General features: G+C 46.6%; 1 long non-coding RNA gene across 1 annotated transcript in view; it reads right to left on the minus strand.

Moving 5' to 3' along the window:
- The window catches only part of LOC117974650 (uncharacterized), a 252116-nt gene that overhangs the window by 8299 nt on the left and 217835 nt on the right, over nucleotides 1-25982 (minus strand). Inside the window, exon 13 of the long non-coding RNA XR_010113194.1 lies at nucleotides 9621-9750. This is a non-coding gene — a long non-coding RNA (uncharacterized LOC117974650). The remainder of the gene's footprint in view (nucleotides 1-9620; nucleotides 9751-25982) is intronic.

A 25982-nucleotide genomic window follows, 5' to 3' on the forward strand; every position in this document is an offset into this window, starting at 1 on the left:
TACTGCTTCCAGAAACCAAAGAGGCCCTACTATGGTTTGAATGTGTCCCCCAAAAGGCATGTGCTAGAAACTTAATCCCCAATGCAACAGCATTGGGAGGTGGGGCCAGTTGAGAGATAATTAAGCCAGGAGGCCTCTGCCCTCATGAATGGATTAATGCTGTTATTAGATTATTGCCATTATCATGGTAATGGGTTTCTTATAAAGGGATGAGTTTGGTTCCCTCTTGTGCTCTCTTGCTCTTGCCTTTCCACTTCCTGTCATTGGATGATGCAGAAAGAAAGATCTCATCAGATGCTTGCCCCATTGTCTTGGACACACTTGCCACTTTTTGTTTACTCAGTTTTATTGACAGGATCTCATCAATTCCACAGACCAATGCCATATCCTACCAATTGTCTAGATAGTTCTAGACCTCTTGGACTAGATTATGACAGAAGACAAGAGTGTTACCTAAGCCTGGTGAAAGAGCTTACATGTATGCAATTTTTCATCCCCATGAGAATGTGACCTGCTCTGGTGCTCCTTCATAATAGAGATCAATGATCAGACACCGTCTTCTTGAAGCTGTGTTCATCTCTCTAGCAAAATCACAGCACTGCAACTGAGGCCACTACTTAGTCAAATTGTGGTACCCTACTCTCATCCTCCATGGTGCATCTCATTTTTGTAGGCTTCAGTTGGTGAATTAAAAGGTAAAAGAATGAGGTCCACTACCGCTGCATTCTTTAGGACTTTCAAGGTGGCATTAATCTCTGCCATTTCTTACCTGAAATGCAATATTGTTTTTCACATTCCTTCTTTGCTGTGGATGGAAGTGAAGGGGTTTTGGCAGCTTCTACTTGGCCTTTCCCACTGGGATACCTTATATCTCACAGTCCAAGGCACCAAAGCAGAAGGTTTGCCAAATACAGGTATGTTCATTACAGTTATACATTCAGGAACTGGGAAAATGTCCCTGGGGTGGCTCTGTGGATGCTGTGGGTCCACAGGAATCAGATCTGTGCTAGGACTGCATTAATGACCTGACCTCATCTGCATCCTCTCTAACAGTGGCCAGGATGACCCCAGTCCCTGTTTATCAAGGTCAATGCTGGTATTTACCATTTCTCAGTATACAAGTCCTAAAAGGATGGGCAGTCATCACTGGACACTGTTGCCATGGTGAGGTGGGGTCCTTCCTCATGAGGACCTCCCTCTCCTGCAGTCAGCAGACTGGCTCAGATCCAGACACTGGGCAAAGGGTCATGTTTTCACTCTTCTTTTTTTTTTTTAAGCTGAAGACTACTTTTAGTCTCCTGATTATCCATCTTTGATTTTTTTTATTTTGTAGCCCAAACAATATCCTTGTTAGCATTCCCAAGAACAGGGTGACCAGCTCAGCCCAGTTTGCTCAGGACTTTCTTGGTTTTAGCACTGAAAGTCCCACACCCTGGATAAATTGACACAAGTGGTCACTCTACACTAAGAACATCACATTCTACTAGCCATGCACATTAGTCTGCAGGTCAGGCCCCCCTGCTGCCACTCTGACCTTACTGCTCATCGCAATCTCTGTGCCCACCTTGCTTCTGACAGCCAAGCACCACCCCTGGCCTCTGTTCCCTCCTAGCATCCTGATTGCTATCAGAGAGCCCAGTTCTATAATGATGTCTCCTGAGGCCATGCCTGACCTACAGAGGCCACCCACCGCTGAACCCCTCCCTGATGCTGGTACCATCTCTCAGTGCTTTGGTGAATGGCAGCTATCGGGGCCCTTCTGTGGGCCACAGTCATTTGGTAGGTTTTCTAGCTTCCATGGAATATCCTCTCCAGCATGCCCACTCCTCAGAGGTTTTGATTCCTCCTCCTGACATTTGCCATGGTAATTCTGGCATTTCTCCTTCACATAGCTTGGGCCATATCTCCTGCCAAGCTTCCAGGAGCCACCAGGCAGCACACATCTCAGGGTCCATGCAGGGTGTGAAATCCTCTGTTAAGGGAGAAGCCCTATGTTGATAAACTCTCGCTCATTTGGTTTTTTATTCCACTGCTCCTTATTCAGCCCCTCAGTGTGCCCTGCATCCACTCATGGACCTGCCTGGTTGGTGGTGTGTCCTGCACAAACTTCCTTTCCTCCCTCTGAAGGCTCGGCACTTACCCTCCTGGTTTGTGCAGTGGCTTGGTCCAGTGTCTGGGAGGGAAGCTGGGGTAGATGTTGCATCGGTAGCACATTGTCTTGTAAGACAGAGGCCTCTACCTTAACTTCAAGCCCGGGCAGTGCGTTAGCCTTTCACAGCTGGAAAACAATCATTTCGGCAGGCCCAGAGGATTCCAGGGCCCTGGAGCTTCAAAGTGTTCAAGTTCATTGACCCCAAGTCTCATAGTCGACTCCTTCCCAAGCAAGGCTGTGACTGTGGCATGGCTGACTTACCCTGGGTGAGAATTCAGTCTTCTCTGAAGCTTCAGAGAAGATGCTGCGCTTCTCTGAAGCTTCACCCTTAGAATTAAGTCTGGGTCCTGAAAAGCAGCTTTCTCATCTCTCCACTGCTGGACAAGTGCATCTCTTTATGTCGCGGAGGAAGCCCACAACTTGCACATTTTGCCTTAAAGTGGTAATTAATCACCTACAGCCTTTTATTGTTTTTTTTTCCGATCCATTGATTGCATTCAGTAAGAGCCATGCAATTTCATTGTCCTTATAATTACTAATTTCCCCAGTCCTCTCCAGCTCCTGAAATATGCAGCCTTCCCTGCATTCTCTTCCATCCCAGTTTTTCCAACAGAGAAAAAGCCAGCCATTGCACCCACAGTTGAAACTATGGGCCAGGAGCTCTTAGCCCTCCACCTCCAGCCTGTGATGAGGTCTTCAGTGCCCACTGGGCAACAGGTGATCCAGCTCCACAATCCTAGCTAGATTCCATTTCCTCAGGCCACTCCTCGTTCTGGCCCTCTTTGGCTTGGTTTCCTGGGACTGCCATGAGGACTTACAAGCAGGAAGTGTACTGGGATGTCTGGGGATCAATACCTGTGGGGAGTAACAGACTCCAGGCCAGGCAGAGAGAGGCTGAACTGCAGTGCAGCCGCAGCACAGGCCTCAGCCAAGCCCCGGGGGCTCTAGAGCTGGGAATGACTTTTCAGAGAATGTGTCTACCAGTCATTCAATTGGGCTGTGTCCTCCTCCCCTACATGTGGGGAGGGGCAAGACCTTGGGGGAGCCAGTGCCCCCTGCTCAGGGGAACTCCTGAGGAGGGACTCAGCCTCAAGCCAGCAGCGGCCCACACTCTGGGCAGCAGAATGAGCTCCTCGGTCCCCGGAGGGGATCTGGGCAGTGCACCCCAGCATCCACTACAAAAGCGATGTGAGGAAAGGCTGAAGGAACAAAGGCCTGGAAAAGGATGATCCCACGATGCGATGCCACACTCGGAGATCTGAAGGATGGGCCTGTGCTCCAGGAAGCAGACTTGTGCTGCGGGACCTCACGGACCGGCACAGCAACAGTGAGTGATCATGAGAAGAAGCCCAATCTCACCTCCAAGGAAGACCTCTGAGCAGTGTGACCCTCCAGAGATGGAGTGGGGAAAATGCCGGAGGCCCTGTGCTCCTGTCTCTACTGTATACAAGCAGAGGCTATTCCACGAGCTGTCCAACTCATATCACAATGAGACAAAATTCAACAATCTTTATAAGCGTCCCTTCCAACGTTAGCCCTTGGAGACTCGGTACAATGACCGCCTGAACGGTGCAGAGGGTGAACTTGGAGGAGCTTTGCTCTTCAGCATCCGGAGCAATGCCCGCACTCGGTCCTATTTTATTTTAGGACTCCACTTGAGGTGCTGGGTGGGTCTGAAGATGGAGACCACAGGGTGGGCGGATTTAATGCCTGTGCAGTGAGCTGTGGAGTCCATGGTGACGTGGGCCGTCCTCCAGAAGGAGCCCTGGGCATCCGCCATGCTGAGGCTCCCTGCTGTCACTGCCTGCCCCTCCAGCTGGAACATGTATCCGCCAATTCTGTGCCCAAACGGGTGTGCGTCCCTCTGTGTGTATACAGACATGCACACAAGCTCTTCCCAACACAAATATATATTTAAGATTTACTGTTCTGGAAAACCTAGTGAATAATGTAAATTATGAAAGCCCACGTCTGGCAGAAAATATTGTTCAGGCAGCCTCATTGAAATTCAGCCTCTCATGCACACTTGGTAATACACACGCCGTATGAATTATGGATTCCGGGCTTTATCTCTCACACTACACATGAATGTTTGATAAAGATTGTTTCCAATATTATATTTTGTCAAAATGCTCATCTAAAATTCAGTCAAAAATGCTTTTCAGTAATTATGCTCTGACTTCACAGGGAATAGAGAAGGGAAGAAAGAAAGTGCCCCTTGGTGGGGTCATTGCTTTGTGTGTGTGTGTGTGTGTGTGTGTGTGTGTGTGTGTGTGTGCGCGCATGCATGTTTTCTGTATTTTTTTTTCACTCTGGTATTTTTGCTAAAGGGGAGAGGAAGGCTGACAGTGTTTACCACGGAAATTCTTTATTCCTCCTGCACGTCCTCATTACAGAAGCAGCTACAATAAAGTCTACTTTTTGCCGTGCAGACACTCAGCGGTTCATTCGTTCCTCAGATATTTTTTAACTGAGTGCTGGCTCATTGGCAGCGTGGCCTCAGCCTTGCCTCCCTACGACTCATGCTCCCAGAGCTTCCAGTGGATCCTCTACAACACACATCCCGAGCCCCTGCTCCTTCACCCCAACCCTGTCCATTCCTCCAGTGGCTCTCCCTGTCCTACAGCAGATGTGGCAAATCTCTAGTGACCGGTCTCCACCCTGCAGTCAGAGGGGATGCTGCCACCTCAGAATCCTTCTTAATACATGCTGTGAAATTAACACACTATCAATGAAATGAAGATGACTTGGGAAATAAACTCATAAGTCCTCCTGTATACTACAAGGTGGAACTCAGCCTCTGGAGAGTGGCATTCCAGGCTTTTTGAGACCTGACCACAGCCTCTCTTCCCACTCCCCTCCAGCCATTCCCCTTCTGCCCTCTCTAAGCTCTCTAGTCTCCATTCCATGCCTTTGCTTTTCCTTTTCCATCTGCCTAGAATGTTCTTCATCCCTCATCTCCTTGGCAAACTCCTACTCATGCTTCAAGACCTCTGTGAAGCCTCCTTCCCTTGCCCAGTGTGCATGCACGCTCTCTCTCTCTGCCTCTTCATATATACATATACATATATATATAAAATACATGCACATGCACGCATACATATATACATATACACATATGCATCCATCTGTATACCTACATATGTACATATTACAGAGAGTGATACCCCAGGAAAGCTTCCTAACATAGAGCAAGCATGCTACCTAAGTCCACGTCCCAAAATGACTCATGTGTGCATGCCGAATCACCATACAAAGAAAATGTAGGTTCTGTGCTCACAAATGGCACTGACCTTCATGGAGCTACAGGGTAGATGATGGGTCACTCACAGCACAGATATGGGAAAAGATCTTCCTTTACCTCCCCCAGTATCCAGGAAAATAAGTACACATTCATTAACTGCAGATTTCATAGAAAGCAAGGCAGGCAAGCATGAGTGGAGGAGGCCAAACTGAACTTACCATTTTCACCGTGGCATTCCTTTACTCCATGTGACTCAGCACTCCCAGCCCCCACCCTATCCTGCATCATCCTTGATGCCTCCTTCTCCCTCTTCACTCCCAACCTCCCAGAAACAGGCTCTGGGAAGTCCACATTTCAGACACCCTTAGAATCCCTCCATGTCTCCCCATCCCTGCAGCCCCCATGTGCTGCAGGCCACCACAGTCTGTCCTCAAGGAGCCTGGAACAGCCTCCCACAGTCTTCCTGCCTCCTTCGTGTCTCTTCCAACCCATTCTCCATCTGCAGCCTGAGCGACCTTTCTAAACCCAAATCTGGTAATGTTGCTCCCTACAAAGAACTCTTCAGTGACTCTCCATTGCTCTTAGGATAAAGACCAGACTTCCTCCTGTGGTTGAAAAGGAAGGAACGGCGCTCACCACATGCAGCATTCTGTAAGGCCTGGGCATCCCCCATCAGAAGAGTTGCTGGGAACAGCCACGATGGCCGTGCAGGGAATGTGAACTGAAAACCAGCTGGAGCAGAATATCCTGGGGGCTGGCCATGTCCTGACCACTTTCCGCAACCTCAGCTCCCCATTCTGCAGCCTGCTCCCTGTCCTCCGGCCCCTCTCATTCTCACCTCCATGCCTTTGCTCTGCTACCTATCTGGTTTTCTGTTGTCTCCTCACTGCCCAGCAGCGAACTGGGCACCAAACAGGTGCCAAACAGGTGTTTTTAAAATGTGTTGGATTCCACGGGAAGCCAGGAAGCACGGGAGCCCCAGAGATCCATCAGGAACACTCGCTGCAGTGCCAGGCAGGGCTCCCCACCTATCAGCCAGGCATACGAGCTGATCTGACAAATGCAGCCTGGGCCCTGGGGTAGCGTGTGAGGGGGGCTGCTGACAGCTCTGAGCCCCGCCAGGGCTGAACACATGCTATTCTACAGCCACTGAGTATTTCCGCATGGCTCTGGTATAAGAGTGACAGCCCTGGAGTTCAGCTATTCCCAGGAGGGCTGGGAGCAGAGAGGATGCCAACAGGGAACCCCCGGGGGAATCCCTTGCCATAGTCTGTATAGATCTACAGCCTTCCTGCCTTTCTTCCAGAAACAGTGCCTGCCTGCCTGCCTACTCTTCGCCAGGCACTGTGCTGGGAACAGGGGTACAAAGATGGAGGCTACAGGTCTCAGTTCTCAAAGTCCTCATATTCTAGGGGTCAGACAGACCACCCAGAAGACACGCACTGAGGGTTTGGTAGAGGTTGGTCAGGCTGATGTGTGAACTCAGAGTCAGGGAGGCCCAACCTGCACCAGGCCTATCAGGGAATCTGCCAGAAGAGGGAAGAGCAGGGCTGAGGCCTGAAGAATGAGTAGGAGATCACAAAGGGAAGGGATTGGGAGGCACTTCAGGCATCAGAAGCAGCAGGTTCAAAGGCCTGGAGGCTAAAGGGCACATGAGGGCAGTAAGAAATATTCAAGGAGTTCCACAAGGCCAAAGGCAAGGGCCAGATGGAAAGTTGTGTTGAGATCAGGAGTCTGGACATTGCCCTGGAAACTGCAAGTGGGCAGTGTGCACACCAGGTTACAGGAGGAGTCACAGCCAGAAGCAGACCTCACACACCTGTGTGCTTCGCAGCTGCTTCCCATCTTGTCTCCAGGACAGCTGCCATCCTCTCCTCCCCTCCCTGTATCTGCATGCCATTCCCTTAAAGAGAAGTGGGATTCCTACACCCAGTGAATCTCAGTGGCCTGTGGCTTTTCTGTACAGTAGAATTAAGCAGCAGTGAAGCTATGCTGGATCTTGGCTGAACTTTTAAAAGAGCTTCCCCTCTTGGTGCACTTGCTCTGAGGAATGCCAACCACCACATAGGAAGTCTAACTACCCCGAGACAGCCATGCTGTGAGGAAGCCCAAGTTAGCAATGCAAAGAAGCCTCATGGAGAAAGTGATGCCAGACAGAGCTCCAGCTGTCCCAGCCCAAGCACCAAACATGTAAATGAAAAAGCCACTGCGGACATCCCAGCCTCGGCAAATCTCATAGCAGCCCCAGACACCTGGCTATAATCGATTTGCTGCAGCCATCTCCAGCTAAAGCCCCAGACATCATGGAGAAAAGACAAGGTATTCCTGCTGTGCCCTAGCAAAATTCCTGACCCAAAGGACCTTGAGAATTTAAAAATAGTTGTGGTTTTATGCTTTCAATTTAGAACAGTTTGTTATGTAGCAGTGAATAACTGAAACACCAACCCAGTTATAACAGTGAGAATGTATTCAGCTACAAATAAGAGAAAACTATTTGCAGCATAGAAACAAACAAATAGGGAGCATTTTTCTTGCACATCAAAACCAGAGGAAGGTAGCTGCTCAAAGGCTGCATGAAATGAAGGCCAGCATGTTTACAGCTCTCTCAGCCTTGCCCTCAAGGTGACAAGATAGCTGCTGCAGCTCCAGATATCATGTTCTAACTCCAAGCAGGAAGGAGAGGAGGAAAGTTTTGCAACAGCCACTCTAAGCCCCCTTTATACTGCGAGAGCCAAAGCTTTCCCAGAATCATCACCAGCCGACTTAGGTCATCTTAGGTCTTTGTGAACTTAGGTTATATGGCCAGTCCCAGCTGCAAAGGAGACAGGCAGAGTGGATAATGGGATGATCATAAGTGGCTTAGACCAGTTATGATCCATTTGCACTGCCACCCAAAACAAAATTTGGGTTCCCTTGAGCTAAAGAAACGGGGAAGAAATATTGGACGAGCAGGAGCTACATTTGTCTTATCCATGAACTCTTCTTCTTTAACTGCTTTATTGAAGTTTAACTGGCTCCAATAAACTATATGTCATATTTTAAATGTAAAATATTATAAACTTTGATGTAAGTTTAAGCCATGAAACCATTGCTGCCATCAAGATAACAAACACATTCATCACCCCAAAGATTCTTCATTCCCTGTTTTCATTCCTCCCTCCTGCCCCTTGACCCTGTCCCCAGGAAACCAATGATGTGCTTTATATCACTGTAGATCAGTTCACATTTTCTACAGTTTCATATCAATGGAATCACACAGCATGTGCTTTTTTGTGTGCCTTCTTTTTGCTTAGCATAATTTTTGGAGATTCACCCATGTCTTTGTATATATCAATCATTCATTCCTTTTTATTGCAGAGTTATATTTTATGGTATGGGTATACCATGACTTGTTTATCCATTTCCCTATTAATGGACATTTGCGTTTTTTGGCTATTACAAATAAAGCTGCTATGAATATTATGTACAAGTCTTTGTGTAGCCATGTTTCTTTCTTCTTGAGTAAATATCTACAAGTAGATTGGCTGGCTTATATGATAGATGTATGTTAAATTTTTTTTTAACTGTCAGACTGTTTTCCAAAGTGGTCGTTTCATTGTACATCCCTACCAGCTGTGTGTAAGAGTTCCAGTTCCTCCACATCCTCACCAACACTTGATGTGGTCATTACTCCCCAACTTCTTAATTCCCTTAAGGACTCTGGTCCTGGCAACCTTTTAATAAATCATCTGTGGCCCAGTAGGGAAAATCACTGAGGAAAGGAAAAAGAAATAAGTGCATTTTAAAAACTTAACTTCCATGTGGAAGACACCTTCACATACATTAATCTCATTTAACCCTAGCAACAACGTGCAAGGATTATTCATTTTCCCCCACCTCAAAAATAAGGAAACAGTCTCAGAGAGACCAGTGTCACACTGCTATGCCATCTCTGGTCTGTACAACTCCAAGGCCCTTGCTCATTCTCCTTTTGTTTTGGTGTTTGTTTGTTTGTTTGTTTGTTTGTTTGTTGAGACAGAGTCTCACTCTGTTGCCCAGGCTGGAGTGCAATGGCGTGATCTCAGCTCACTGCAACCACTGCCTGCTGGGTTCAAGAGATTCTCCTGCCTCAGCTTCACGAGTAGCTGAGACTACAGGCGTGCGCCACCATGCCTGGCTAATTTTTGTATTTTTAGTAGAGATGGGGTTTCACCATGTTGGCCAGGATGGTCTCGATCTCCTGACCTTGTGATCCACCTGCCTGGGCCTCCCAAAGTGCTGGGATTACAGGGGTGAGCCACGGCTCCCAGTCTTCATTCTCCTTTTCTTTCTGTGGCTTGGGCTCACTCTCTTTATCTCCAGAGATGACTTCCTTCTGGAAGACAAAAGGGAAATGGTTTTAGAATATAGCAGAGGATGGAGAACTGGGTTTGGGAGTAGGAGGCTCTCCCAAGATAGACATCAAAATCAGACCAGGGGAGGAGTCAGGGACAACTTTTCAAAGCAGGTAAATCTTAAGCTAATTTTTCAAAAAGCAGGAAAAAAATGTGGAAAACCAATTCCAAGAAGTAGAAACCATGCAGAAAATCCCCAGAGACATGGAGCATCATAAGATGATCAGAGAACCTCAAGTGACTTGATGACTAGAGCAAAGGTGCTTGCAGGCAGGCCAGGAGGTGATGCTTGGAGAGCCTGGAGGTCATGGAGAAAGCCAAAGTGGTCGACCTTGCTCTTAAAAGCAAAAGGAAGCCATTGAATGTTTTAGGTAGAGGAGTGAAATGGCAGGCCTGTGGTTCAGAACATTCCCAGGAAAGGATATTATGGAAGCGGCTCTCTTAGAGAAAGAAGACCATGGGGAGAGGGGAGATTATTTCCAATTTCAAGGGGGTAATAATGAAGTCCAGAACTAGGGTGCCCAAAAGGACAGGTCAAGAGAGTGAGAATGGAGCTCTGGTCTGAGCTGCAGATAGAGTTTGGGGAGTCATCAGCATATGAGCTGTCACTTAAGACACGCATGTGTGGGTGAGGTCCTGCTATAGAATCAGACGTGTATTGAGTAAGCAGAAGAAGAGATGTGTTTTTTTAAAGGAAGTGGGAAGAAACAGAGAAATAGGAGGTATCACAGGAGAGCGGGTGTTACGGAAACAAGGCAGAGTGAATTTCAAGAAGGAGAGAATAGTCAGTATTGGCAAATGTCACAGAAAATCAGGAAAAGTAACTAGATGTGAATGCCCATGACTTTGGCTGTGAGGAAGATCACAGATGACCTCAACTAGAGCAGTTTAATTGGAGTCATGAAGACAAAAGTAGATGCTGTCATTGAGGAGTAATTCTATGAAATTACTCTGGAAAACACTCAGGAAATACTCTACGGTATGGACATCAGGAAAGCACTCCCAGGAAGCCTTGGAAAATAAAGCTATCAGTCATCTGCTAGAGGGGGCAACTTGGACTTGGAGGCCTTTGACATAGAAGAAGCTGGAGAATGATTATGAGCTATTAGGAAAGATGAAGGGGAAACACTTGAAAAGAACAGGACACAGAGAGGATAAAGCATGGAGCAAGTTTCTGAGAAGCAGAGAATGGGTTTGGAAAACAGAAAAACCACTAGCTAAACTAATCAAGAAAACAAGCACAAATATGCATAACTAGAAATGAGAATGGGGAAATTACCCCGTATAGAGGAAATTAAAAGAATTGTAATAGATTACTGAGCTCAATGCTTTGAAAATAAATTTGAACACATGGACAAAATGGGTGATTTTCAAGAAAAAACATAAATGGTGAAAACTAGCCTTAGAAAAGATAGGAAATCTAAAGAGTCCAATTACCAGAGAAGAAATTGAGAGTGTTGTCAAAAAGCCACTATCCATTAAAGCACTAGTTGTAGAAAGCTTTACAGGTAAAAATCCATCAGAATTTCAAGAAGCAGATAACTCAATGCTATTTAAACTGCTCCTGAATATTGTAGAGAGGGAGAAGAGAACTTAAATCTAAGAATCCAACAAAACAGTAAAAACAAAAGCCGAAAGGGTGAGACAAAAGACTATAGTATGATCTTTAAGACAGCATAAATGCAAAATTTTTAAATAAAATATTAGCAAGCAGAACATATATTTTAAAAGGGTATATGCTAACACCATGTGGGGTTTATTTAAATAATGCAAGGATGGTTTTTTATGAAGGAATCAATATAACTCATGGTATTAAAATATCAATAAGAAAACCATACAATTCTCTATATATACTAAAAGATAAGTTGACAAAAATCCAACTTTGTTTCATGATTTAAGAACTTTTAACAAAATAGGATCTTATGGATTGAGATATCACAACTCAAGCTAAAACCCAGGATCATTTCTAATGACAAATCACTAGAATCATTCCCATCAGTCAGGGACAAGTAAAGGGTGCCCAATGGTGTCCCTTACATCATTGTGCAAGTCTTCACCCTGCTGTATCTGTGTCATTTGCCATGTGATTTTGCAGTTTCTCTTCCTAAAGACAGAGTATTCCTCCAATCCCCCTGATGTTGAATTTGGCCATGTGGATTGTGGTGGAAAGTGGTATAAATGAGAGTGCCAATTTTGAGTCTAAGGTTTGAGAAGCATCCTCTGTTCCCACTTACTACTCTTACATTTCCATCCTTACCATGAAAAGTAGAGGCTAGAGGTTGCAAGACGGTCCGAGGGTGCTGAGGAATACATGGAGCAGACCTGGACCCAACCTGCAGCTTGGAACCAAGCCCAGCCGAGGCCAACCTGCATCAGTCAACCCTCAGTCGACCTGCAGACACTTAAATGAGGATAAATGATTGCTTTGAACTCTGAACTTTGATGATTATTATGCAGCATTATTGCGGCAGTAATACCCATTGTAACAAATATTATTAAATGTTGTTTCCCACCTACTAACCAATGCAAGATGAGAAAACAAATGAGAAGTTTCAATATTGCAATGAGGATGCAAAATTATCATTTATTAATCATCTGATTGTATACTTCTAAAACACAGGAGGAAACCCCAGTTTTTAAAAACTGTTAAAACATTAAGAATCTAGTAAGAATTAATTCATATAAAAATCACTAGCTTTCCTATATAAAACAATAACCAATTAGAAAATCAAAGATCCCATCATCAGTAAAAATTTAAAAAGATAAAATACCTAGAAATATATTTAACACAAAACGTGCTTAATCGATAGGGAACATTTTTTTCAAACTCCACTGAAGGACATAAAATAAAACTTCAATAAATGGAAAGATATTCCCTGCTCTTGGATTGAAAGAGTCATATGGTAAAGATTCCAATTCTCTCTAAATTAATCTATATTAATGTGATCCAAAAATACCAACAGGATTTTTACACTAAACTTGCTGATCCTATATACAACAAGAGCTGAGAAATTTCTGAAAAAAAAAAGGAAACCAACTGTATTGGATAGTAAACAGCATCATTTTACCAGCAAGAAAGCCACCCCTGTGAATAAACAGATTATAATGGACATTTGTCATATTTGTAGCCACCTAGTGTCTTTTGAATACTTCCTAGGTTTGGAGTAGGAACAGAGCAGAGCTGAGGTCAGAGCGGAGGCCAAAACTTGTTTTGTCAGTCACCCTTCCAGCCAGCACACAGATGTGTGACCTGTGCTCTGCCAGCCAGGCTCCCCCATGTGAGCCTCAGATCTAGGAAAGGGCAACAGGAGAAGCAGGACCTGCATATGATCTGAGTCTGATGAGGGAGGCAGCAGAGACATCAGGCTCTTGGTGGGGCATGCCGTGGTATAGTTCCTGATGGCCACTGCCCAGAGCCAGCAGGGCCAGCTTCATACGTGTGTCCTGCAGTGGCAGCAGCAGTGGTGTCCTCCCCAGAGCAATCCCCAAGGGAGGCTAATGCAGGCTTCTTGGCTGCACAGCCACTATGTCTGATTCTCTGGCCTCCTGGAGACCCCGTGAGCCACCCAACAATCTAAAAAATTCCTTTTCTGCTCCAACTGGCAGAGTAGCCTTCCTTGTTTGCAACTTCAAACCCTGACCGATACACCGACTAAATGACTAGACTATAAGATCCAGAAATAGATCATATACTTCTGGAGGAAATCTTAGTAAAGATTTATCAAGCACCTACTATGTGCAGAGCACTATTCTGCATATTTATAATTATCTCATTCACCTTTACAGCAATCCTAGTTTATTACTCTCAGTTTACAAATCTGGAAACCAAGGTACAGAAAGATTTCTGCAATTCACATATAATTAAGTTGACATTTTAGTTCATTAGGAGAAAGAAACATTCAATAAATGATTTGAGGCTAGCTAGCCATCTGGGAAAATATGTGGGTCTCTACCTCACTCCTTACATGAAAATCAACTCCACAGAGAGCAAATTGGAGATAAAAAAATAAACAATTAAAGAACTGAAAGGAAATGCAAGAGAATGTTTTGAAATACTGGAGTAGACAAGGCTTTTCTAAGACACAAAATTCAAAAGCCATTAGAATATTGCTAATGTTGATTGTATCCACATGAAACATTGCATCCTGGCAAGGGAGACGAGTGGAGACAAACCAGGAGGAAATAATCAGCACCTGGATGGCAATAGACCAATGTGTGTAAAGATCTTAGCAATCTCCCAGCGACTTGGGAGGCTGATGGGGGAGGATCGCTGGAGGCCAGGAGATCAAGACCAGCCTGGATAACAAAGAGAGATCCCCACAAAAAAATTAAAAACTAGCTGGGTGTGGGCTGGGCTCCGTGGATCATGCCTGTAATCCCAGCACTTTGGGAGGCCAAGGCAGGAGGATCACGAGGTCAAGAGATCGAGACCATCCTGGCCAATATGGTGAAACCCCATCTCTACTAAAAATACAAAAATTAGCTGGATGTGGTGGCGTGTGCCTGTAGTCCCAGATACTCGGGAGGCTGAGGCAGGAGAATCTCTTGAACCCAGGAGGCAGAGCTTGCAGTGAACTGAGATTAAGCCATTGCACTCTAGCTTGGCAACAGAGCAAGACTCGGTCTCAAAAAAAAAAAAAAAAATTAGCTGGGTGTGGTGGAAAATACCTGTAGTCCCAGCTACTCTGGAGGTTAAGGCAGGAGGATGGCTTGAGCTCAGAAGTTTGAGGTTGCAGTGAGCTATGATCATGCCACTGCACTCCAGCCTGGGCAACAGATAGAGACCTTTTCTCTTGAAAAAAAAAGAAAATAAAATAAAAAATGTATAAATCAACAAAAAAATAACAGTAATCCAATGTAAAGAAAGGAGAAAGACACTAACATTTCACAGGAAAAAATACATATAAATGACTTATAGTCTTTCATTCTTTTAACTATGAAGAGTAAAACAACAGTGTGATATAGTTTCACCTCTGAATTTAATGAAGACTGGAAAACTCAGTGATGTGTATTGTTAAAGAAATCACAGGGAAATAGCGGTGCCCACTGTTAGGGAACAGCTGCACAGGAACACAATTTTCCAATACATATTTTAAAACTCGCATATCTTTGACTTTGAAATTCTACTTCTAGAAATTTATTCTGTGTATACACTTGTGCATGGACAAAAATACGAGTGTGATTAAATGTCTGTGATATCATTATTTGTAATAGTAAAAGCCTGGAAACCCCTAAATGTTCTTCACTGGGAGACTGGCTAAATAGTTAAGGACATGCAATAATTAGAATGAGTGGAGTGGAGGAACCATCTCTGATATAAAATAGTTTTTTTTTTAATCTAGGTACAGAACAATATCAGCCAGGCACTGCCCATTAGAGCTGTCTACAATGATGAAAATGTTCTAGATCTTCACTGTCTGATACAGTAGGCACCACCCACAGGTGGCTGTTGGATGCTTGAAGTGTGGTAGTATGACTGAAGAACTAAATTTCTAATTTTAATTTTAGCCAAAATCAATTTAAATTTAAATAGCCACATGCGGGGCCAGGGACAGTGACTCATGCCTGTAATCCCAGCACTTTGGGAGACTGAGATGGGCGGATCATTTGAGGTCAGGCGTTCAATACCAGCCTGGCCAACATGGTAAAATCCTGTCTCTACTAAAAATACAAAACTTAGCTGGGCCTGGTGGAAGGCGCCTGTAATCCTAGCTACTCTAAGGCAGAGGCAGGAGGTTGCAATAAGCCAAGACCATGCCACTGCACTCCAGCCTGGGCGACAGAGCAAGATTCCATCTCAAAAAAATAAATTAATAAATAGCCACATGGGGTTATGGTGTTCGATCACTCAGGCTAGAAAGTACTCCCATTTTTGCGTTTGTGCAAACAACATTTCTGAAAAAAATATAGAAGCTTGTAACAGCCATTCCCCTGCCAAGGAGACTGAAGTATCAGATGTCTCCAGGAAGAAGAAGAGTTATATGTTCACTTACATTTTTAATATTTGAATCGTTTACTGGGTGTGATGACATATTCAATATTAAACTAATTAATGAGAGTTGAAAAAAGAAAGAGAGGAAGTTCTTGAGTGAGCTTTGGGTTTTCCCCGTGAAATAGAAGGGAGGGCCTCTGAGGGTGAGCAGGGAGGGCTCAAGGCAGACCAGGCTCCTGCAGAGATGAGGTCTTTCGGTCAGAGGCTGAGGGAAAAGGGGAGGGGCTGACCAACCCCAAATGAAGGAAGCCTGGGGTGCAGGGAGCACACTGTTCAGGTGGAGGCCAGAATCTCGAGGGATGGAAGCCACACAGTTCAGTGTGATATTCACCAGCAGCCCGAGTATAGAGACTAAGTCAAACAATTGGATTATCCCCAAAAGTCGTAAGCTAGAATTAAGGAAGAAGGGATGGACTGGATTTGGAGATATGAAAAAGGCAGAATCGACAGGATCTGGTGGCTGGTGTGACATGGGGACCAAGTGAGAGATCATCTTAGGATGGCTCTCGATTTCTGCCTGTGTGACTGAGTTGATACTGGGGCCACTCATGAAATAAGGTTTATAAGAAGAGAAGGTTCAAGGGGAGAAGATCATAAGTTCAGTGTTGGCCATGTGGATTCAGCTGCTTTCTATAAGCCTCCAGATATTTAGGTCTGGAGCTCAGCATGAAGGACTGGACTAGAGAGAGCCATTTGGGAGACAGCCAGAGATGGATGATAATTGAAGCCAAGAGAGCCGAGACATCACCCAATGACTGGTGTGACCAGGAACCTGTGAGAGTCAACACTAAGGCAAAGGGTGGGGAGAGAGGCCAGCAAGGGACCCCGAGAGTGAGCATGGAGGAAGGGCAGGGGGCAGAGCCAGGGAAGGAAGTGTCCAGAAACAGGAAACTACCTCTCAGGTTTTGTGCCACAGAAAGTTTGGGGAAGAGGGGCACCGAGAGACCCATTGCACTTGGCAATTAGCAGGTGACTCGGTGACCCCCATGAGAGCAATTTCGGAGAAGTACAAGAGGGAGCACATGGTTCCAGTAGGTTGAAGAGGGAATGGGAGGGAAGAGAAGAGACTGTGAGAGCAGGATCTTGTTATGCTGGACACTTGGCTATGATAGGAAGGAGAGAAAGGAAAAGTATCCAGAAGGAAGGCCGAGTGGAGGGATATTTTTCACGTTTGTTTTGTTGCTTTCAGATGAGAGACTGGGGCAGGATTACAGACAGTGGTGAAGGGTCTCTAGAAAAATTAGTAACAGTTAATGAAGAGAGGTCCCTAAGGAGGCAGGAAAAGGTGGGCTCCATGACATTGGGGGTGGCTGAGACCTCCTCTGAGCAGGAGAGGAAGGGGGCTGACACACAGCCAACAGGCAGGGTGGGAGGTGAGAAGTGGATGGAGTGTTTTTGCTTGATGGCCTCAGCTTTCTCGGTGACATAGGACATGAGACCACAGGGATGAGGGGTGGGAAAATGGTGGTCTTTATTAGAGTAGGGTTGGGTAGAGTCAAGTAGGGACAGCTGGCTTTGCCAAGGGCCCAGCTGACACTGAGGCCATGAGCAGATTGGGGTCCAGGTGTTCAGGCAAGATTCTGGCCATTGCTATCAGTTCACAGTAGCCTAGGGACAGCTGGGTTCATCCTGGCAGGAGAAGCCCCCACAATGGGGAGTGGAGCAGGGAGAGGAGTGGGGCTAATAGCGTGTGTTCAAGGCAGAGAGACACCTCAAGTCCACTCTCTACTGGGCAATTTTGAGCCAGTTACTTTATGCCTCCTCTGGATACCTCTGCAAAATGGAATTGCCCACTTCAAAGGTAAAGCACTTAGCCTAAAGCCTGGCACTCAGAATGTTCTCTTTAAAGGTTCACTATAGCACAATCGATAGTATGGGGTAAAGGCTGGGTGCAGTGGCTTATGCCTATAATCCAAGCACTTTGGGAGCCCGAGGCAGGAGGATCATTTGAGACCAGGAGTTCAAGACTAGCCTGGGCAACATGGCAAGACCCTGTCTCCAAAATAAAACAAAACAAAACAAAACAAAAGTATGGGGTAAAGATGTGGAGGGGACTAGGTGGAGGAGGTAACGTTCCATGGGGACTTGCTGAATCAGGCAGGAGAAAGCAATAGGCAGAATCAGCAAACTCTGCCTGAGGCCTAATCAGTGCCTGCTTTTGTAAATAAAGTTTTATCAGACACGCTCATGCCCACTGTCCATGTGATATCTATGGCTGCCTTTGTGTCAAAAGGGTAGAGTTGAGTAGTTGCAACAAAGAACGTGTGGCTTGCAAATTCTAAAGTAGTTGCTGTCTGGCCCTTTAAGAAAAGGGTTGTGACCCTAGGCTAGGGGAAAGGAAGGATAGATGGAGAAAAATGAACACACAAATAGCAAGCAAAACCAGAAGTTCAGGGTGAAAAGATCTGGAAAGATGGAAGGTTGAAGTAGGAGATCATAAGAGGAGATTAAAAGTGGGAGTGGAGCCATGCAGAGAGCTGGCCATTGCTGGTGAGAAGGAGGGATGGCTATGGCAAGAGTGGGATGAAGGCTATTGGAAATAAGGAGATCTCTGATTTCCTAGGCTATCATGAGAAATTGATGGAATCACTAACTGGAATTACCCATGTGGATGTGGATAAGATCAAGAACAGAGATGTTGAGTCACAGACCATGGTGTCCAGGAAGTCACCAGAAAATACCTCCTCCAAAGCCATTTGTCCCTCCTTTGCTGTCAAAACCTGTTTTGTTCAGTGACAGTGTGACCTATCCTTAGGATTGAATCATGATTTGTCTAGGCCAAGTAAGTCATCTTGTTTGGTTTTGGCTGATATTTACTTTCCCATCCTGCCTTGCAGCTAGAAAAGGTCACATGATGCATTCTGGTCAATGAGACATCTCAGAAAGCCAGCTGGGGCTTCTGGGAAAGCTTTTGCTGTTCTGCTGAGAGAGAGGATAGTTCCAGGTGCTGCCCCTTCCACTTCCTGCCTTGAGCACAGAGCTGATGCTTGGGCCATGGCAGCCACTTTGTGACTATGAAGCAACAACTCTACGGGCTTGCAGGGCAGCATGCTGATGATGCTGGGACCCAGGGAAAGAGTTGGATCCTCAATACCATTATTTTACCACTGCCTACCTCCAGGGGAAATGAGGAAATGACTTTATTGCTAAGAACAATTTGTTCGTTTATTCAAAAGCACTTTTACCTGAAAGAGGAAAGAGACAGAGTGAAGAGATAGTAGTTGAGGGTGGGATATGTCAGCCAGTAGGGTTGGGGAGCAGTCAGTGGGTTACTGTGAGCAGAGCGTGTATGCTCTGGGAGGAGGGTGGTTAAGAACAGACAGGAGGAGGCTTTGGGTGTTGGGTTGAGTTTAGGTGCCTTTTGAAGGAAATTAGAAATGATCACTAAAATTTGTTTTATATTGTAAAAATCATAACCTAGATATAATTGATACTTGCGAAACATATTTTTTTGAATGTCGATATTTATTTTTCTGTATTTTCTTTAAAAGAAAAAATGGCAATGGATTTTCATTTTGTAATAGTTTTTATCTTTTTCTAATTATAAAAGTGAGATATATTGAGACAATTTAGAAAGCACAGATAAGTAAATAGGAGAAACATTCTGGGTGTTTGATTGGAGGGCTGATATTTTGGAGAAAGAAGTAGATAGAAGTAGAATGGGTTGACAGAGACCGGGGCAGGGAACAAGAAGACCCACTCTAAGTTGCCTTCCTGGGCCTCAGTTTTCCCATCTGTAAAATGAGCAGGTGGGACTACAACTAGCGAGGTAGCCATCCAAGCTGTCAGCATGGGAATGCCCAAGGTAAGCCACTCTCTATGGTGTTAATGTACAGTCCTCTCTGCAGATGCCCGGGGTTGATGATAGCCGGGCTCACACAGGGTGGCTGTAAGATCCCTCATTTTACAGGATGAGTACTGGGTGTGTAGGGGATGAAGTGATAACCATGGCCATTGCGCTGTCAGGTCTGAGAGTCAGAACCTATCTCCAGTGTTCGCTTCTACTGTTCCTAGCCGAGTCCTCTCTCCCCACTCTTGACCCTGCTTCCTTTCATTGCTCAGCAGCCTAACCCCCAAGCCCGTGAAAGGCAGTGGACCCAAATGATAGCCAGGCCACAGGGCCAGGCACCACAGGAATCAGGACCAGGGCAGAGAATAAAAAGGTCCCTCAGCAGAGAGGAGTCTCCACACACTGGCCCCAGTGGTGGTGAGTTTATTACCACCTCATTTGGCTGCGTGTGTCTGATGACTGAAATGGCTGGCTTTCCCCACCAGGGCACCGCCAGGGACCAAAGAATACAAGAACTAGCTTGGAGTTTATGTGTCTAGTGTTAAAAATCAATAGCTTCCCTCTTCGGGATGCACCCTCAGGGGCAAAATAGAACAAATTGCTTATTAGCTTCTGCCTGCACACTGGCAGATGATGAAGCAGCCAAGAAACTGGTCATACATCGTAATAAAGCACCCTTCACCTGCCGTCCATCCGTAGACCAGCCAGCGCATACCCTTATCCCAGCGGCATTAACCCACACGGTGCTGGCGTCACTCACCCCTAATCACTGAGAGCAGGTCTGCAATGGTGGCTGCCTGGGGCTTTCCCAGAAGGGGAGAATTCAGAAATGCAAGCATGAGACTCCTGCCATCCTCTGAGGGTGGACAGTTGATTAAGGGCTCAGTCCAGCTGAGGGGGGCCATTGATTACTGTAAACAAGCTGCTGGAGATCGTCTACCACCATCCCCCTGCCCTGAGCACCCACTCCACACCACTCTGCTGCCACATAAGACAATCCATTCTTATTCACAGAACCAAAGCTCAGTCTACACTGATAGGAATTTTTATTTATTATCATAAAGCCACTAAGCAGCTGTGTGAACTTCTGCATGTGCATTCCCCTTTCTGGTCCCTAACGTCTCCCTCCATAAAGTAAAGCTGGAGCTGGGATCTCAGGTGGAGACCATGCAGCCCAGGTGCAAGACTGTGGACACCATGAACCAGCCTCCACATTGGCCGTGGTGGGGGACGTGTCTTCAGAATCTCAACTTGACAGACATACTTCTTTTCCAAGTGTCCGAACACTTTCCATCTGGGAAGATCTCAAAGTATGTTAGGTGCAGGATTTGAAATCCCTCCTACTGTCCAGGGAGTGGAGATTCCTTTTTCCAGTTTCCAGGACAGGAGAATGGGATTTAGAATTGGCTGGCAGGACACTCCCTCTCAGGAGTCTGAGCACGAAGGAGGTGACACAAAGACAGGGACATAGGTAGAGTTTTATCAAGGTGGCTGCAGCAGAGCTGTCCACAACCCAGAGACAATGTGAGGACCAGAGCCTGGTGGCTGGGCCAGGGGCAGCATTTCAAGCACACTTCCTGCAGCGTGAGGTGCCTATGCTCCGGGGCGCTGGCTTGGGTCCCATCTGTTTTCTAACCATCTAGGGGAGGCAGTGTGGCCTGAGGGTGAGGCTATAGCTTTGAAGTCTGACAGATTCAGGTATGAATTCCGTTTGTGCCACTTAACGGAAAAGTGACCATTGGGTAAGTTACAAACCCTCATTACACACTCTTCTCTCCCCATAAAGTAGATCTGATAGTGACTGTTTTGTAAGCACTGTTGCTGGGCTCACACTGGATTGTGGGGGAAGTTTCTAGCCTGGCACCCAGCAAGGTCTCCATAAGTGGAGGCTATGTTAATGAAGAAGGAGCAGGAGGAGACTCTTTCACAAAGAGTTTCCAAGTGCCTGAACCCAGGGCAGATGCACCCGGCTGTTAAGAACCAACGCAGCTATCCTGATGCACCGCAGCTGCCATCGCCCTTGGGGAGGGCCCCACCATGATGGGTGCTCCATGCCAGGAACTGACCTTCTAAGGAAGAACTGAGCCTTCTCTCCCTAATACTGCTTAAGTCAGAATCACCAAGTGTTTGATCTTATAAGAAGCTTAGAGATGCAATGGGCTGCTGCCTGCACGAGAACAGAGGCCTGAGAGGAGTCAGGCATTGTCCAGGGCCCTCGGCGAGTGAGCGGCAAGTAGGCAAGGGACCAACCCAGCTGACACTGATTCCCCCAGATGGAGCTCAGGGTCGGCTTTTGGTCCCAGGGTGTGCCAAGCTGGGGAAGCAGGCCTGCCAAGAGCCTGTTCCTCCGAGGAGTGTGCCAGCGCTGGGGCCAGATGCTCCATCCCAGGCCCTCTTCCACCAGCAACGGCATCTGGTGTTCTCCGAGGCTGGCCCAGCTGCTACCCAGCAGGAGGCTCATTTTCCAACCCAGACCCTTCTTTCTGCTGCTACCCCCACCCCTGGGATCTTCTTGGGATCACACATTGTGGCCTTTCTTGGGTCCCCTTGGCCTCTGGCTACAGTGTCCACTCTTTCTGTCTCTGGTTCTGACTGTGATGTAATTGGGAGCTTGAAAAACCCTGATTGTTTGATAATTATAAGGCAGGGAAATTACCAGGGCTTCAAAGGTTGCTCCCAATTGCTGTATTAATTGTCCCCTCGTTATCTCTCCATATAAAAGACCACTTGATAGAGACAAAAGCCAGCTAGCTTTTATTTCACAGCAGCCTGACAAGAGGATGAGGGGCTGCTGAGGGCTCCCATTTATTTCTTCCCAGACACAAACCTTTGCTGGGACCCGACCACCAGGGCCACCACATGCCATATCCCTCACCTCGAGACAAGGACTAAGGCACAGCACCAGCCAGGCCCAACTTCCCCAGACAGCAGCCCAGCCACAACCCTGCCCATCTCCTGACTCAGAGATTCACAAAGAGACAAAGCCTGCAGATTCTCATCTGCATGTTAGACGTGCTTTTCTTTGAGTGCTGGCCTACATGTACATAGGCGGGACACTGTGGGATGAGTGGCCAACATTTACTGAAGACTTTCCACATGCCAGGTACCACATGGACTGTTTTACGTGCTTCTCTTTGCAACAATAGCTGTGCATGTTATGTTTATATCCATTTTGCAGATGGGACTCAGAGGGCTTAAGTAACTTGCCCAAGGTCACCAGCCCATGAAGTGCAAGGCCAGAAGCAAACCGTGGGCACCTGCAATGAGTTCCTCATCACTCCGCCCTACTACTCTCTGAGTATGTGTGCAGAGTGTGTGAATGTGAGTGCGTGAATGTGTTGGGTGTTGTGAACGCTAAAGATAAAATCTAAGCAGTAGATACAATAGAAAAGAGGACTAAGCAAAAGATCTGAAATTAGCCAGGCACGGTGGCATGCGCCTGTAATCCCAGCTACTCCAGAGGCTGAGGCAGAAGAATCGCTTAGAACCCAGGAGGCGGAGGTTGCAGTGAGCTGAGATTACACCACTGTACTCCAGTCCAGCCTGGGCGACAGAGCAAGACTCTGTCAAAAAAAAAAAAAAGACTCAAATCAGGCGATTGTTAAATTGTATCTATATGCTTGATTTGTTTATTTTTAAAGGACATGGCCATGCCTTGATTAAACCACAGAGGTAAATGAACTCATGTTTGAATGCTCAGTTGCTTTGAGCACCTACTATGTGCCAGACCCTATGTTCTCTGCTGAGAGTGGCCTGGAGAGTGTCAACTGCAGGTTTGCGACCATGGGCTCCCTGCCCAGCAGGATCTCCCACCCAGCCACAGACACAAGGAAGACGGAGCCACCTCTTCTCCTGCCATAATCTCCCCACATTTGAAGCCTCTGTCTCTGCTGGGAAGACCTAAGAAGGCTATGTCTACAGCTGCCTTAAAGCTATTAATTTTTAAAAGCCATTCCATGAGAGAACTCAAAAGTCACCTACCTGGCCAAGATCTAGCCTTAATCGACAATTGATTATCTTTGAAACCAACAAGGCAATAAATCATTAATTCATAATTTGGCTGTTGTTCTACAACTGTGGTCATATTTATTAATGAAAGAAGAGCCATGTGTGGAATCTTCTGTGGCCAGGCCTCATGGGGCCTATCTTTGACTTCACTACAGTCTCAGGAAAGATATCCTGATCCCAGGTTACAGATGAGGAAATTGAGGCCCAAAAGGCAAACATGATTTGCCCCAGACCACACAGCTCCTAAATGGCAAAACCAGAAGAGGAGTCAGGCTCCCACCCCATGGCAGCTCTCTAACATTATAAAATGCTCCATCTTTACCAACAGCAGACAGAGATTATTTGCAAAGGCAAATAATCCAAAGGCAGCAAACACCAGTGCCTAGAGCCGGGTTCAGTCCAGCCACTCAGAACCATCACCAGGTCCTCTTGCCAGCCCCTGACCAGGGCACAGCCTTGGGAAATAAAGCTGAGGGTGGCGGCTCACTAGCAGATATTCCAAATCTACAGGTGGACTGCAGTTTACAGCAAAGCCACAAGCAGCTGGTTTCCTCGAGCCTGCATCTTTTTCTCTCTCCCCAGTTCTGTTCCAAGACAGCCTTTGAGTCTTAGCCTGCCTTGGCCAGTGGCCAAGGATAATCAGGAGGTCTCAGGAGCATCAGAACGGGAAGGAAAGTAAGGGGCGGGCATCCACGGCTTCAGTGGCAGTCGCCTTTCTAAGTTTAGGGCCAGGAAAATGGTTGCTCCTACTACTAGGCAACCTGTTGTATTTTTACTCTGGTTTTCTGTAAACTAAAAGAGAAGAGCCACTCTCAATTGTTGGAGTTATTCTGAGTACATATTTCATGATATAGTTTTATGCTCCTATTCTCTCCTCACTCATGCTCCAGCTTAGTAGGTAGGAATTATTGTCTCCATTGTACAGATGAGGAAACTAAGGTTTAAAGAAGAGATATGACTTGACCTAGTTATATCCAGCCCCAGTCTCTCTGGTCAGCAAGCCCCTTCACTAGACACCATGCACAATGCCCCTTCCTCAAGGCAACCGGCATAGCCTTCTAAAATCATGGATCACACTGCCTAGGGCCCTCCACTCAATTTCCTTTCCACTTAGAACAAAGTCCAAACGTCTCAGCCTGGTCCCCAAAGCCCTCAGTGAGCTGCCTCCACCAACCTCTCCCTCTCCATCCTTTCCCACGCCCTCTCCCTCCCCGTGCTCCAGCCACACCGGCACTCTTTCTGACCCATGAAACGACCAGTCTCTTCCTCAGCCCTGGCCTCTCCCTGCTGCCTCCTCCTCTCAGAATGCTCTCCCTGTAGAGATTTGCATGGCTGGCTTTTCCTCATCTTCCAAGTCTCAGCTTAAATGTCACCTCCTGAGGGAAGCTCCCTTGACCACCTCACCTAAACTGGTCCCCTGGTTGCTCCCAGTCCTATCACCCTGTTATAGTTTCATCCTCACTTTGATCTCCCCAGGTCATTTCTTGTTATTTGTGTAATGTGATGTCCCCTCCACTGGAGTGTAAGCTCTATGAGGGCAGATGGGTGAGACTTGTTCATCTGTTTGCCCAGCACCTAGTGGGACATCAACAAAGTTTTGCTGAGTGAATGAATCAATAAAAGAATAACTCGGCCGGGCGCGGTGGCTCACGCCTGTAATCCCAGCACTTTGGGAGGCCGAGGCGGGCGGATCACGAGGTCAGGAGATCGAGACCATCCTGGCTAACACGGTGAAACCCCGTCTCTACTAAAAATACAAAAAATTAGCCGGGCGTGATGGCGGGCGCCTGTAGTCCCAGCTACTCGGGAGGCTGAGGCAGGAGAATGGCGTGAACCTGGGAGGCGGGGCTTGCAGTGAGCCGAAATCGCGCCACTGCACTCCAGCCTGGGCGACAGAGCGAGACTCCGTCTCAAAAAAAAAAAAAAAAAAAAAAGAATAACTCAGCTGGGCACAGTGGCTCACGCCTGTAATCCCAGCACTTTGGGTGGATCACTTGAGGCCAAGAGTTCGAGACCAGCCTGGCCAACATGGTGAAACCTGTCTCTACTAAAAATACAAAAATTAGCTGGGCACCATGGCAGGCGCCTGTAATCCCAGCTACTCAGGAGGCTGAGGCAAACCCAGAAGGCAGAGATTGCAGTGAGCCTGAATCCATCTGGAACTCCACTGCGCTCCAGCCTGGATGACAGAGCAAGACTCTGTCTCAAACAAACAAACAAACAAAAAAGAATAACTCACTGGGACCCAAATAACTGGGTTATGGAACTCTCCACCCTTACACCAACGTGACTCTGAGTCAGGGAATATGCAACATCTAATTACACAAGGCATATGCCAGGGTCTGCATCTCCAGGTTGGTAGCTTAGTCCACTCAGCTCTCATCCAAGCAGTGGGTGATGGAGCAGCCTGGCACATTGGCTGG

This window comes from Pan paniscus, chromosome 8 (assembly GCF_029289425.2).
Source record: "Pan paniscus chromosome 8, NHGRI_mPanPan1-v2.0_pri, whole genome shotgun sequence".
NCBI classification, from domain to species: Eukaryota; Metazoa; Chordata; class Mammalia; order Primates; family Hominidae; genus Pan; species Pan paniscus.